The 14,846-nt window shown below is 27.7% G+C and overlaps 1 long non-coding RNA gene across 1 annotated transcript; it reads left to right on the forward strand.

Annotated features, from left to right (window-relative positions):
• Positions 1-1,391: 1,391 nt before the first annotated feature.
• Positions 1,392-10,086, forward strand: LOC142230319 (uncharacterized). The gene is made up of 3 exons (XR_012720652.1): positions 1,392-1,827; positions 9,150-9,465; positions 9,532-10,086. It is a non-coding gene; the product is annotated as an uncharacterized LOC142230319 (long non-coding RNA).
• The last annotated feature ends 4,760 nt before the right edge of the window (positions 10,087-14,846 follow it).

Here is a 14,846-nt window from a genome sequence, read left to right on the forward strand (position 1 = left end):
TCTTTAGGTTCCGCTTGACAATAGCCCATTATTTGTCAATTGGGCGGAGCTCTGGCGTGTTGGGAAGGTTCTTGTCCTTGGGAACCACCTGGACGTTGTTGGCGGCGTACCACTCCATGGCCTTTTTACCGTAATGGCATGATGTCAAATCCGGCCAAAACAGTACGGAACAACCGTGTTTCTTCAGGAAAGGCAGCAGACGTTTATTCAAACACTCTTTCACGTACATTTCTTGGTTGACAGTCCCGGAAGCTATGAAAATGTTGCTTTTCAAGCCACAGGTACAGATGGCTTGCCAAACCAGATATTTCTTTGCGAACTTTGACAGTTTTACGTGCTTGAAAATAACTGCTACCTTTCCCCTTCCTTTTGCCGTATAAAACTCCTGTCCCGGAAGCTGCTTGTAGTCGGCTTTGACGTAGGTTTCGTCGCCCATTACCACGCAGTCAAACTTCGTCAGCATCGTCGCGCTTTGGCCGTCGTATTTTGTTTATCATCGCGATTTGGAGTCACTACCTTCTTGTAAGTCGATAGTGCGGCTCGTTTTTTGGCTCGATGCACGGTTGTAGACGATGCACCCAGCTTATTTGCGGCATCTCGTAGAGAGAGGTTAGGGTTTCGCTTGAAACTACCGGCAACTCTCTTTGTCGTCTCAGGGGCTTCCGGTTTTCGATTTCCCCCTGATCCAGACTTCCTGGCTGTCGACAAACGTTCCCCAAACACTTTAATTACATTTGTAACGGTTGATTTGGCAACTTTTAGCGATTTTACCAGCTTTGCGTGCGAGTAGCTCGGATTTTCGCGATGCGCGAGCAAAATTTTTATACGCTGCTCTTCTTGCTTGGACGGCATTTTGACAACTGAAGAGTGAATTCGAAAATCAAAATAGGAGCAACATTCTACACACACACCTTCAAAATGAGGGGTGTTCAGGTTTTTTAAATGCAAAATTGAAAGAAATACGTCAAGTTTATATTGACCAAATTTTGACCGTATCACCCTTTATCGATTATTGGCCAAATGCCGAAGCCGATTCTTCGGTCGAGCTCTAATGAGGATAGATAATCAAAATCGAAAAGTTCACTTTCTAAAATTTTCCCAATTTGGAAAAGTTTGATTAAACCAAATTTGTATTTTGTGACAACTTTATGCAAAAATACATGCGATGTATAATTGCCACAAAATAGTCATCTTTGCCATAAATGAATTCCAACTATTGGCATTCCATCACCAAATGGCTTTAATGCAATATGATGGCACGCATAATGAAGACACCTCAATAAATTTGTCATCAATGTTTTAGCAAGATTTAGGAATTCTAAAAATTTAAAAATAGAACCCCATATACAATGTTCATTTGAAAATATTTTTCTATCCAAAAAATATGAAAACATAATCTGCTGCTGCAACAAAAACGCAAGGAAGCAAAACCAAATTGGGATCACAAAAAATCGCATAAATACGATCGGAAAAAAGTGCATAGCTCGAGTGAGAAAACTAAGAAAGTTGGCGACACAATGCTCAAGAGATACATAATAGGTACGCCATGGATTTGGACGGATTTTTTGTTTTGCTTCGTTTTTTTTTTTTTGCTTTGCCCAATGTATCGTCGAGGCAAAGTGAGTGACTTGTTCTGAATTCCTGAGTTCTTAGATGCCACAAGGCTCGTTCAGCATTGAAAATATAAATCTTTTTAAGTGAATTTGCAAAAATTAAAGAAAAAAACATTAAAAACTATTTTGTGTGCAATTCTATTTGGAACGGTAGAACATTTTTCGGGAAAAATATAGGAAAATTAGAACATTCCCCATTGCCAGAGGTGGACACGTGAGTGAAATGTAACTAAGTTTTACACGCATACTCTCAATTGAAAATTTCTACTCACGAACAACATTTATGGTAAAAGCTCACCCACACTCCCAATAGAAAATGACACATTCGGTGCAGAATAAAAAATCACGCTTTCAAAGCTATCACATTCACTAAATATTCGTACTTCTGAATGAAATAAATATCACTTAGCCAGAATCTGATTAGGCTCACACTTTGGTATTTTTTAGTGCTCCATGCGCTGAACGTCCAACGGATTGTGATCCGAAAGTTTTGGTGGCCATTATGCGGTAATGCAGACAAGCTAGAGCCATGTGCATTGACTCGAGACATCTATACATTTCTTGGTCCATGCAATTATTACAATTTTATACGAGGTTTTGGGACAAAACGGTGAAGGTAGTGATATTATGTTATTGAAAAGAATATGTCAAATACCAACATACACAAGTCTAGCTGCACATGTTTTATCCCCGGCTAGAACGAATTTCCATATCCTTCAGGATCTCATATGCTAACTTCTCGTACGATAATTTATTTTCCCACATTGAAACATTTCCTTCATAAAACTTTATTTATTTTTATTTAGTATCGCTAGTCTGAATAATATTTTTTCGAATTTTTAATAAATTTTGAATTTCAATAGAAAAATCTAATTTTTTTGAATGTTAATTGAAAATTTGAATTTCTTCGAAGTTTCATAGAAAATTTTAAATTATTTGAATTACCATAGAATGTAATTTCTGCAAATTTACATAGAAAATTTGAAATTCTTTTAATCCTCATAAAAAATTATTACAATTTTTACACAGTTGTTGTTTTTTTTTTTTTTAATTAGAGTATTTTCGTATTTCGAATTTTTTTCCAAGTTACATAGAAAATTTGAATTTCTTCGAATTTCCATAGAAATTTTGAATTTCTTAAAATTTTAATTTCTTCGAATATTCATAGAAAATTTTAACCTCTTCGAATTTTCATAGAAAATTTCTTCGAATTTGCATAGAAAATTTGAATATTTTCGAATTTGGAATTTTATTGAATTTGCATACAAAATTTGAATTTCTTCGAATTATGATAACATAGAATATTCGAGTTTCTCCAATTTGCGTAGAAAATTTGAATTTCTTTGAATTTTCAAAGAGAATTTGAAATTCTTTAGATTTTCATAGATTTTTTTTTTTATATTTTCCAATTTGAAAAAAGTTTCATTTGGTTTGAAAAAGGTTTCAGTTGATTTGGAAGAGGTTTCATTTGATTTGAAAAAGGTTTCATTTGATTTAAAAAGGTTTGATTTGAAAAAGGATTCATTTGATTTGAAAAATGATTCATTTGATATGTAAAAGGTGAAGTGAAAATGCTATATATTAACATCACGCATAACTCACTCCAGAAGCACATAGATAACCACAAGTTCATGTCACGTACTCACCATTATTTTGTACAGATGAAATCTTCGTGTTTCGTTCCCATTAGAGAAATCGGTCGAGACATTTTTTTGGTTTGGGCGAGATAGATTAAGCAGGCGGCACATCATCAAGGAATGTCGTTGAATTATGATTTTTAGAAGATATTGCCTGTCGGTATTTGTTCGTTTTGTGGTTTTGTGTTTCGGGATTTGTAGATTGTGTGATATTTGTTTGGCCGTTGGTGACGGTACATCAGCAATGCCTTGTTAGTATTTCTACACCGCATTTTATTCGCATTTCCTTTATAATGGCACTTTCAATTTTCTCTTTGTGGTGAAATGTATGGAGTACCAATATATAGAGGGGTATGAAATTTTGTAGGCAGAATCCTATAATTATCGAAGAATCCTATAATTAGTTTTGTATAATCAGAAATCCTGTTCACTAAGATTTCGTTTGACAGCCCAGCAAACAAATGTGGAAGTTCTTCCAAAGCCACAACTTTAAAAGCACTTCTAGAAGATGCACTTCCAATGATGTTATTTATTTTAACTACCCAGGAAGTTCTTTTAATTTAATTTTTTATAAATAACTTTGGTTTTTCATACTAATGGGTAATTTTAACTTTTTTTGTTTCAAACACAGAGTAAGAATTCATAAAATGTTACAAATAAGTTAATTAAAATTTTGTCGAAAAAATGCTAAATCCAATCTGAAAAAAAATTGAATTTGTGGAAATATTTGAGGTCAAAAGTTTCCGACAAGCGTTAGAATCCATTAAAAATTATAAAAATTATGTATTTGACAAAATATGACAGAATTTTTTAATTTACATCCAAACCATTGAATTCGGATCACATCTAAAGAAGTCATGCAAATTCAGTGCAACTGGCTGTTAAAATGGAGGATTTCCGTCCTATGACAAGCCCATGTTAAGTTCATCGCCTCTGCGCCAATTTTGCACCACTTCCGGATCCAAAAAGAACATTTTCATTACTTTTTTGGATGTCCGTGAAAATAAAGTTAACTTTATAATTTATGATAACATTGTCTTAACGTTAACAGAGCGTTAACAGAGCTCTGCTAAGTGCTTAACAGAGAAAAATAAAGTTAACTTTAAAAAGAACAAATAGTTAAAATAAAAAAACGATCATTGTGCCAAAACTATAGAGGGGGCAGTATACACCCATATACCAAATTGTAGGGCACGATGAGTAGAATCTAAATCCGAAATAATTTCATAAAGTTCATTGCCAGAATTCGAGATATTTTCACTTTAAGTTGCGATTGAGTTAAAGTTAAAAACAAATGTGACCACTGTGCCAAAACTATAGAGGGGGCAGTATACACCCATATACCAAATTGTAGGGCACGATGAGTAGAATCTAAATCCGAAATAATTTCATAAAGTTCATTGCCAGAATTCGAGATATTTTCACTTTAAGTTGCGATTGAGTTAAAGTTAAAAACAAATGTGACCACTGTGCCAAAACTATAGAGGGGGCAGTATACACCCATATACCAAATTGTAGGGCACGATGAGTAGAATCTAAATCCGAAATAATTTCATAAAGTTCATTGCCAGAATTCGAGATATTTTCACTTTAAGTTGCGATTGAGTTAAAGTTAAAAACAAATGTGACCACTGTGCCAAAACTATAGAGGGGGCAGTATACACCCATATACCAAATTGTAGGGCACGATGAGTAGAATCTAAATCCGAAATAATTTCATAAAGTTCATTGCCAGAATTCGAGATATTTTCACTTTAAGTTGCGATTGAGTTAAAGTTAAAAACAAATGTGACCACTGTGCCAAAACTATAGAGGGGGCAGTATACACCCATATACCAAATTGTAGGGCACGATGAGTAGAATCTAAATCCGAAATAATTTCATAAAGTTCATTGCCAGAATTCGAGATATTTTCAATTTTAGTGTCAATTGAGTTAAAGTTAAAAACAAATGGGTGTATACTGCCCCCTCTATAGTTTTGGCACAGTGGTCACATTTGTTTTTAACTTTAACTCAATCGCAACTTAAAGTGAAAATATCTCGAATTCTGGCAATGAACTTTATGAAATTATTTCGGATTTAGATTCTACTCATCGTGCCCTACAATTTGGTATATGGGTGTATACTGCCCCCTCTATAGTTTTGGCACAGTGGTCACATTTGTTTTTAACTTTAACTCAATCGCAACTTAAAGTGAAAATATCTCGAATTCTGGCAATGAACTTTATGAAATTATTTCGGATTTAGATTCTACTCATCGTGCCCTACAATTTGGTATATGGGTGTATACTGCCCCCTCTATAGTTTTGGCACAGTGGTCACATTTGTTTTTAACTTTAACTCAATCGCAACTTAAAGTGAAAATATCTCGAATTCTGGCAATGAACTTTATGAAATTATTTCGGATTTAGATTCTACTCATCGTGCCCTACAATTTGGTATATGGGTGTATACTGCCCCCTCTATAGTTTTGGCACAGTGGTCACATTTGTTTTTAACTTTAACTCAATCGCAACTTAAAGTGAAAATATCTCGAATTCTGGCAATGAACTTTATGAAATTATTTCGGATTTAGATTCTACTCATCGTGCCCTACAATTTGGTATATGGGTGTATACTGCCCCCTCTATAGTTTTGGCACAGTGGTCACATTTGTTTTTAACTTTAACTCAATCGCAACTTAAAGTGAAAATATCTCGAATTCTGGCAATGAACTTTATGAAATTATTTCGGATTTAGATTCTACTCATCGTGCCCTACAATTTGGTATATGGGTGTATACTGCCCCCTCTATAGTTTTGGCACAGTGGTCACATTTGTTTTTAACTTTAACTCAATCGCAACTTAAAGTGAAAATATCTCGAATTCTGGCAATGAACTTTATGAAATTATTTCGGATTTAGATTCTACTCATCGTGCCCTACAATTTGGTATATGGGTGTATACTGCCCCCTCTATAGTTTTGGCACAGTGGTCACATTTGTTTTTAACTTTAACTCAATCGCAACTTAAAGTGAAAATATCTCGAATTCTGGCAATGAACTTTATGAAATTATTTCGGATTTAGATTCTACTCATCGTGCCCTACAATTTGGTATATGGGTGTATACTGCCCCCTCTATAGTTTTGGCACAGTGGTCACATTTGTTTTTAACTTTAACTCAATCGCAACTTAAAGTGAAAATATCTCGAATTCTGGCAATGAACTTTATGAAATTATTTCGGATTTAGATTCTACTCATCGTGCCCTACAATTTGGTATATGGGTGTATACTGCCCCCTCTATAGTTTTGGCACAGTGGTCACATTTGTTTTTAACTTTAACTCAATCGCAACTTAAAGTGAAAATATCTCGAATTCTGGCAATGAACTTTATGAAATTATTTCGGATTTAGATTCTACTCATCGTGCCCTACAATTTGGTATATGGGTGTATACTGCCCCCTCTATAGTTTTGGCACAGTGGTCACATTTGTTTTTAACTTTAACTCAATCGCAACTTAAAGTGAAAATATCTCGAATTCTGGCAATGAACTTTATGAAATTATTTCGGATTTAGATTCTACTCATCGTGCCCTACAATTTGGTATATGGGTGTATACTGCCCCCTCTATAGTTTTGGCACAATGATCGTTTTTTTATTTTAACTATTTGTTCTTTTTAAAGTTAACTTTATTTTTTCTCTGTTAAGCACTTAGCAGAGCACTGTTAACGCTCTGTTAACGTTAAGACAATGTTATCATAAATTTTAAAGTTAACTTTATTTTCACGGACATCTTTTTTGGCGACGCTGTTTTTGCTTGGAGGCAATATTTTTTTGGTGTGTCCAGGACACGGTTGCCATCTGTGCCAAAAATAATTTTTACCACAAATCTATCAAATTTAAAATCTTTCTTTGAAGTTGTCAATCCTATTTTTGTGTTTATTTTAACATTTTTTTAAATTTTGTCAAAATTCTATTACTATAGAAAATTTTCTCAAATTTTTATTTCTATAAAAATGTTTGTCAAAATTATATCTCTATAGATTTTTTTTTTCAAAATTTAATTTCTTTAGAAAATTTTGTCAAAATTTTAGTTCTATAGAAAATTTTGTCAAAATTCTATTTCATATTTGTTGTTTTGATCTCAGCTTTAAAACCATTGTGTTGACTAAACTACAAGAGTAGCTTAACCAACAGAGGAAAAGAATGTTTGTCCAATTTATTTGGGCAAAGCCCTATAGATTGCAAGATGGTTGGATGGACGCACGTTTCGAAATTACCACATTCTTCATCGGCATCCCCTACTTGCAGCAAAACTATCAACCAATTATCAGAATAAATTCAGGCAGTTCACTAAACCCAAAGTGAACCACACTTGAACCCTCGGAAAAAAGGTTTATGATAGAACAACAAACATGATTGAAGTACAAACCAACAATAAACAAAAAACACGAAAAAATTCTATTTCTATAGAAAATTTTGTCAAAATTTTAGTTCTAAAGAAAATTTTGTCAAAATTTTATTTCTATAGAAAATTTTATCAAAATTTTATTTCTATAGAAAATTTTGTCAAAATTTTATTTCTATAGAAAATTTTGTCTAAATTTTATTTCTATAGAAAATTTTGTCAAAATTTTATTTCTATAGAAAATGTTGTCAGAATTTTAGTTCTAAAGAAAATTTTGTAAAAATTTTATTTCGATAGAATATTTTGCAAAAATTTTTAATTCTATAGAAAATTTTGTCAAAATTTTATTTCTGTAGAAAATTTTGTCAAAATTTTTAATTCTATAGAAAATTTTGTCAAAATTCTATTTCTATAGAAAATTTTTTCAAAATTTTATTTCTATAGAAAATTTGGTAAAAATTTTATTTCTATAGAAAATTTTGTCAAAATTTTTAATTCTATAGAAAATTTTGTCAAAATTCTATTTCTATAGAAAATTTTGTCAAGATTTTATTTCTATAGAAAATTTTGTAAAAATTGTATTTATTTAGAAAATTTTGTCAAAATTTTATTTCTTTAGAAAATTTTGTCAAAATTTTAGTTCTAAAGAAAATTTGGTAAAAATGTTATTTCTATAGAAAATTTTGTAAAAATTTTATTTCTTTAGAAAATTTTGTCAAAATTTTAGTTCTATAGAAAACTTTGTCAAAATTTTATTTCTATAGAAAATTTTGTAAAAATTTTATTTCTTTAGAAAATTTTGTCAAAATTTTAGTTCTATAGAAAACTTTGTCAAAATTTTATTTCTATAGAAAATTTTGTCAAAATTTTATTTCTATAGAAAATTTGGTAAAAATTTTATTTCTATAGAAAATTTTTTTCAAAATTTTAGTTCTAAAGAAAATGTTGTCAAAATTTTAGTTCTATACAAAATTTTGTCAACATTTTATTTCTATAGAAAATTTTGTCCAAATTTTATTTCTATAGAAAATTTGATAAAAATTTTATTTCTATAAAAAATGTTGTAAAAATTTTATTTCTTTAGAAAATTTTGTTAAAATTTTATTTCTAAAGAAAATTTTGTCAAAATTTTAGTTCTTTAGAAAATTTTGTCAAAATTTTATTTCTATAGATAATTTTGTAAAAATTTTATTTCTTTAGAAAATTTTGTCAAAATTTTAGTTCTATAGAAAACTTTGTCAAAATTTTGTTTCTATAGAAAATTCTGTCAAAATTTTATTTCTATAGAAAATTTGGTAAAATTGGAAAATTTTAGTTCTAAAGAAAATTTTGTCAAAATTTTGTTTTATACAAAATTTTGTCAACATTTTATTTCTGTAGAAAATTTTGTCCAAATTTTATTTCTATAGAAAATTTGGTATTTGGCATTGCCAGAACATGAGCTAATATAAACCAAATTACACACAGGTCTTTACGGACATAAAATTTCTTTAAATTTCTAATTTCAGGCAAAATCGGATAAAAACTGCGATGTCTGGAAGAAGCCCAAGAAGTCATGTTGGGAGATTGGTCCATATGGTGCCTTTACCAAAATCGGATAAAAACTGCGATGTCTGGAAGAAGCCCAAGAAGTCATGTTGGGAGATTGGTCCATATGGTGCCTTTACCAAAACATGGACCGATATAAGCCAAATTCATCACATGTTTTGTAAATCTAAAATCGTATAAAAATTGCAATGTCTAGAAGTTTAAGTTAAATCAAATCTGGAGATCGGTCGATATTAAGAATTTTACCAAAATTCCATGTCATCCTCGTTTATTTCGGTAAATTTTGCTACACTTCTAACAAATACTACATAAAGTTTCTAATACAATTTGTTGTTGTCTTAGAGATCTGCTGCGGCGACGAAATATTCGTTGAGTTCTAATACAGAGAGGATGACGATGATGATGGGCTGTTTCAAAGTCATTCACATTTTACAAGCGGCGAGAATAACATCAGGAGTGCACCATAATCATTCATAGCAGCCATTGTCGCCTATTGGAAAATTCAGTAGATATATAGAGGGGCATCAAATATCACCAATCTATGCGATTTTTTTGTTATTTTCAGAACATGCACCTAGCAAATGCGAACACCAACAGATATTTGTATGTTGGATTTTTCGATTCGTTTCTATTTCAATATGGGATCTTAAGAGTGAGAATTTTGTGTTTACAAGAATTTCGATGTTTCAGAATTAATCATTTTAATGTGCCGCATTTGGACATGGGGTGCAAATATTTTAATAATCATTATGTTGTTAGTGTTTTTTCGTTTTCTTCTAATTTTCGAAAAATTCTTCAACGATGATTTTTATGTGAATATAGAGACATAAATCATAAAGGACCGTACACTAAGATACACTCAAATGACCACAAAATAAATTATAAATGTAACATAAATCTTTGTACCTACATTTCTAATTATTCCTTTGAATGATTTTCATAAGACCACAATATTTAAATCGATCAATGTCCAAGAGCAATTTGAATTTTTATTTTTTCAATTTTATAAATGATGACAGCCTCAATTTTCTGATATTGTAAATGTTAAAAAAAAAAACACCTGAGATCAATGGAAAATAGTTACCTCCCCCCTAGATTTATGTGCATAATAAGCTTGTCATTCCAATAAGTCCTTAGCGAAGAGATTCGACTGATATTTGTCCTTGCACTGAAAAAAATATTGACCTAATTTGGAAGATTATGCTACTTAAATTTTAGGACTCGAAATATACGCAATGCTAAGGACAAAATTCTTTCAAATAATGACATTTTAATTAAAAGAAAGTTTATAATCACAAATCTTGAAATTTTGCGTCCCTCTGTTGAAGTTGTAGATCTTTGAAGTAAGGCAAATGTTCCTTAAAAAGAAAAACATTTTTAATTTAAAGAAATCGTCTTTAACTCAACTGACATATTGAATTTTTAAATTTAAGATAAAAATGCTTCAAATATAGGCTAAGACTTATTTTAAGGATTTGAATCTTTGGTTGAACGTTTTTTTTTTTGTTAACATTAAGAAAACAGTTTTTACTTTGAAGTACTTGGCATAACTTGGATTTTGAAACTGGAATTTGTTTGTACATGAATACCTTTATTAATATATCGCAAACAGAGAATAAAAATTCGATGAATGAGATCTGTATCCAATTTTAATTTTATCGATCCTAGATTTAAAGCCAGAGAGGTCCCTATAAATGTCTTTATTTTAAGGTCCTTAAAGGAAGGTCAAAATCTGTGGATCCCAGTAAACTTTTTTTTTTTGAGTGTGGAGAGCAGAGATTAAAGCCGATCCATTTTTGTCGCCGACGGCTGACAATTAAGTTTTACCAACGGCGCTTGGAGATCAAGCCGTCGGAATCGTAAATCAACAAACAAGAATTTTTTTCTTATACGAGGGTTGCCTTTTATATTTCGAGATTATTCAATCCTCTATTTGTGATGGTCACAGTAATTTAAAAGATTCTTCTTTGAAATAAAATTTTAAAAAAGGGTTCTATAGAAATAAAATTTTGACAAAATTTTGTATAGAAATAACATTTTGACAAACTTTTTTTATAGAAATAAAATTTTGACAAAATTTTCTACAGAAATACAATTTTAACAAACTTTTCCATAGAAATAAAATTTTGACAAAATTTTCTATAGAAATAAAATTTTGACAAAATTTTATATATAAATAAAATTTTGACAAAATTTTCTATAGAAATAAAATTTTGAGAAAATATTCTATAGAAATAAAATTTTGAGAAAATATTTTATAGAAATAAAATTTTGACAAAATTTTCTATAGAAATAAAATTTTGAGAAAATTTTAAATAGATATAAAAGTTTGACAATATTTTATATAGAAATAAAATTTTGACAATATTTTCTATAGACATACAATTTTGACAACATTTTCTATAGAAATAAAATGTTGAGAAAATTTTCTATAGAAATAAAATTTTGACAATATTTTCTATAGACATAAAATTTTGACAAAATTTTCTATAGAAATAAAATGTTGACAAAATTTTCTATAGAAATAAAATGTTGACAATGTTTTCTATAGAACTAAATTTTTGACAAAATTTTCTATATAAATAAAAGTTTGACAAAATTTTCTATAGAAATAAAATTTTGACAAAATTTTCTATAGAAATAAAATTTTGACAAAATTTTCTATAGAAATAAAATTTTGACAAAATTTTCTATAGAAATAAAATTTTGACAAAATTTTCTATAGAAATAAAATTTTGACAAAATTTTCTATAGAAATAAAATTTTGACAAAATTTTCTATAGAAATAAAATTTTGACAAAATTTTCTATAGAAATACAATTTTGACAAAATTTTCTATAGAAATAAAATTTTGACAAAATTTTCTATAGAAATAAAATTTTGACAAAATTTTCTATAGAAATAAAATTTTGACAAAATTTTCTATAGAAATAAAATTTTGACAATGTTTTCTATAGAACTACAATTTTGACAAAATTTTCTATAGAAATAAAATTTTGAGAAAGTTTTCTATAGAAATAACATTTTTACGAAATTGTCTATAGGAATAAAATTTTGACAAAATTTTGTATAGAAATAAAATTTTGACAAAATTTTCTATAGAAATAAAAATTTGACAATGTTTTCTATAGAACTACAATTTTGACAAAATTTTCTTTAGAAATAAAATTTTGAGAAAGTTTTCTATAGAAATAACATTTTTACGAAATTGTCTATAGGAATAAAATGTTGACAACATTTTCTATAGAAATAAAATTTTGACAATTTGTTCTATAAACTACAATTTTGACAACATTTTCTATAGAAATAAATTTTTTACAAAATTTTCTATAGAAATAAAATTTTGACAAAATTTTCTATAGAACTACAATTTTGACCAAATTTTCTATAGAAATAGAATTTTGACAAAATTGTCTATAGAAATAAAATGTTGACAAAATTTTCTATAGAAATAAAATTTTGACAATGTTTTCTATAGAACTACAATTTTGACAAAATTTTCTATAGAAATAAATTTTTTACAAAATTGTCTATAGAAATAAAATGTTGACAACATTTTCTATAGAAAAAAAATGTTGACAACATTTTCTATAGAAATAAAATTTTGACAAAATTTTCTATAGAAATAAAATTTTGATAAAATTGTCTATAGCAATAAAATGTTGACAACATTTTCTATAGAAATAACATTTTGAGACAATTTTCTATAGAAATAAAATTTTGACAAAATGTCTATAGAAATAAAATGTTTACAACGTTTTCTATAGAAATAAAATTTTGACAAAGTTTTCTATAGAAATTTAATTTTGGCAAAATTTTCTATAGAAATAAAATTTTGATAAAATTGTCTATAGCAATAAAATGTTGACAACATTTTCTATAGAAATAACATTTTGAGACAATTTTCTATAGAAATAAAATTTTGACAAAATGTCTATAGAAATAAAATGTTTACAACGTTTTCTATAGAAATAAAATTTTGACAAAGTTTTCTATAGAAATTTAATTTTGGCAAAATTTTCTATAGAAATAAAATGTACACTAAATTTTCTATAAAACTAAAATTTTTACAAATTTTTCTTTATAAATAAAACTTTGTCAAAATTTTCTATAGAAATAAAATTTTCACAAACTTTTCTATAGAAATAAAATTTTGACAAAATTTTCTACAGAAATAAAATTTTGACAAAATTTTCTATAGAAATAAAATTTTGAGAAAATTTTCTATAGAAATAAAATTTTGACAAAATTTTCTATAGAAATAAAATTTTGAGAAAATATTCTATAGAAATAAAATTTTGACAAAATATTCTATAGAAATAAATTTTTGACAAAATTTTTTATAGAAAAATTTTGAGAAAATTTTCTATATAAATAAAATTTTGACAAAATTTTCTATATAAATAAAAGTTTGACAAAATTTTCTATATAAATAAATTTTTGACAAAATTTTCTATATAAATAAAATTTTGACAAAATTTTCTATAGAAATAAATTTTTGACAAAATTTTCTATAGAAATAAAATTTTGACAAAATTTTCTATAGAAATAAAATTTTGACAAAATTTTCTATAGAAATAAAATTTTGACAAAATTTTCTATAGAAATGAAATTTTGACAAAATTTTCTATAGAAATAAAATTTTGAGAAATAAAATGTTGACAAAATATTCTATAGAAATAAAATGTTGACAAAATTTTCCATAGAAATAAAATTTTGACAAAATTTTCTATAGAAATAAAATTTTGAAAAAATTTTCTATAGATATAAATTTTGAAAAAATATTCTATAGAAATAAAATTTTGACAAAATTTCCTTAGAAATAAAATTTTGACAAAATTCCTATAGAAATAAAATTTTGACAAAATTTCCTTAGAAATAAAATTTTGACAAAATTCCTATAGAAATAAAATTTTGACAAAATTTTCGATAGAAATAAAATTTTGAGAAAATTTTCTATAGAAATAAAAGTTTGAAAATATTTTATATAGAAATAAAATTTTGACAAAATTTTCTATAGAAATAAAATTTTGACAAAATTTTCTACAGAAATAAAATTTTGACAAAATTTTCTATAGAAATAAAATTTTGACAAAATTTTCTATAGAAATAAAATTTTGACAACTTTTTCTATAGAAATAAAATTTTGACAAAATTTTTTATAGAAATAAAATTTTGACAAAATTGTCTATAGAAATAAAATGTTGACAACATTTTCTATAGAAATACAATTTTGACAAAATTTTCTATAGAAATAAAATTTTGACAAAATTTTCTATAGAAATAAAATTTTGACAAAATTTTCTATAGAAATAAAATTTTGACAAAATTTTCTATAGAATAAAATTTTGACAAAATTGTCTATAGAAATAAAATGTTGACAACATTTTCTATAGAAATAACATTTTGACAATGTTGTCTATAGAACTACAATTTGGACAAAATCTTCTATAGAAATATTTTTTTTTTGTCTTGTTATTGTTGGTTTTTTTAGAATGCGGCATGTAGAATGCCGCTGTACTTAACCCAATCTAACCTGGGGCTATAATGTCAGCTTTTGGTTTTAGACTCGGCTATATTCATTAAAAACAATAGATACTTAGCTAAGACACAACAGTAGAAGCATTCAATACTGTAGTAAATCATTTAGTTTTTCT

The sequence above is a fragment of the Haematobia irritans genome, chromosome 3 (assembly GCF_050003625.1).
Source record: "Haematobia irritans isolate KBUSLIRL chromosome 3, ASM5000362v1, whole genome shotgun sequence".
Classification (NCBI taxonomy): domain Eukaryota; kingdom Metazoa; phylum Arthropoda; class Insecta; order Diptera; family Muscidae; genus Haematobia; species Haematobia irritans.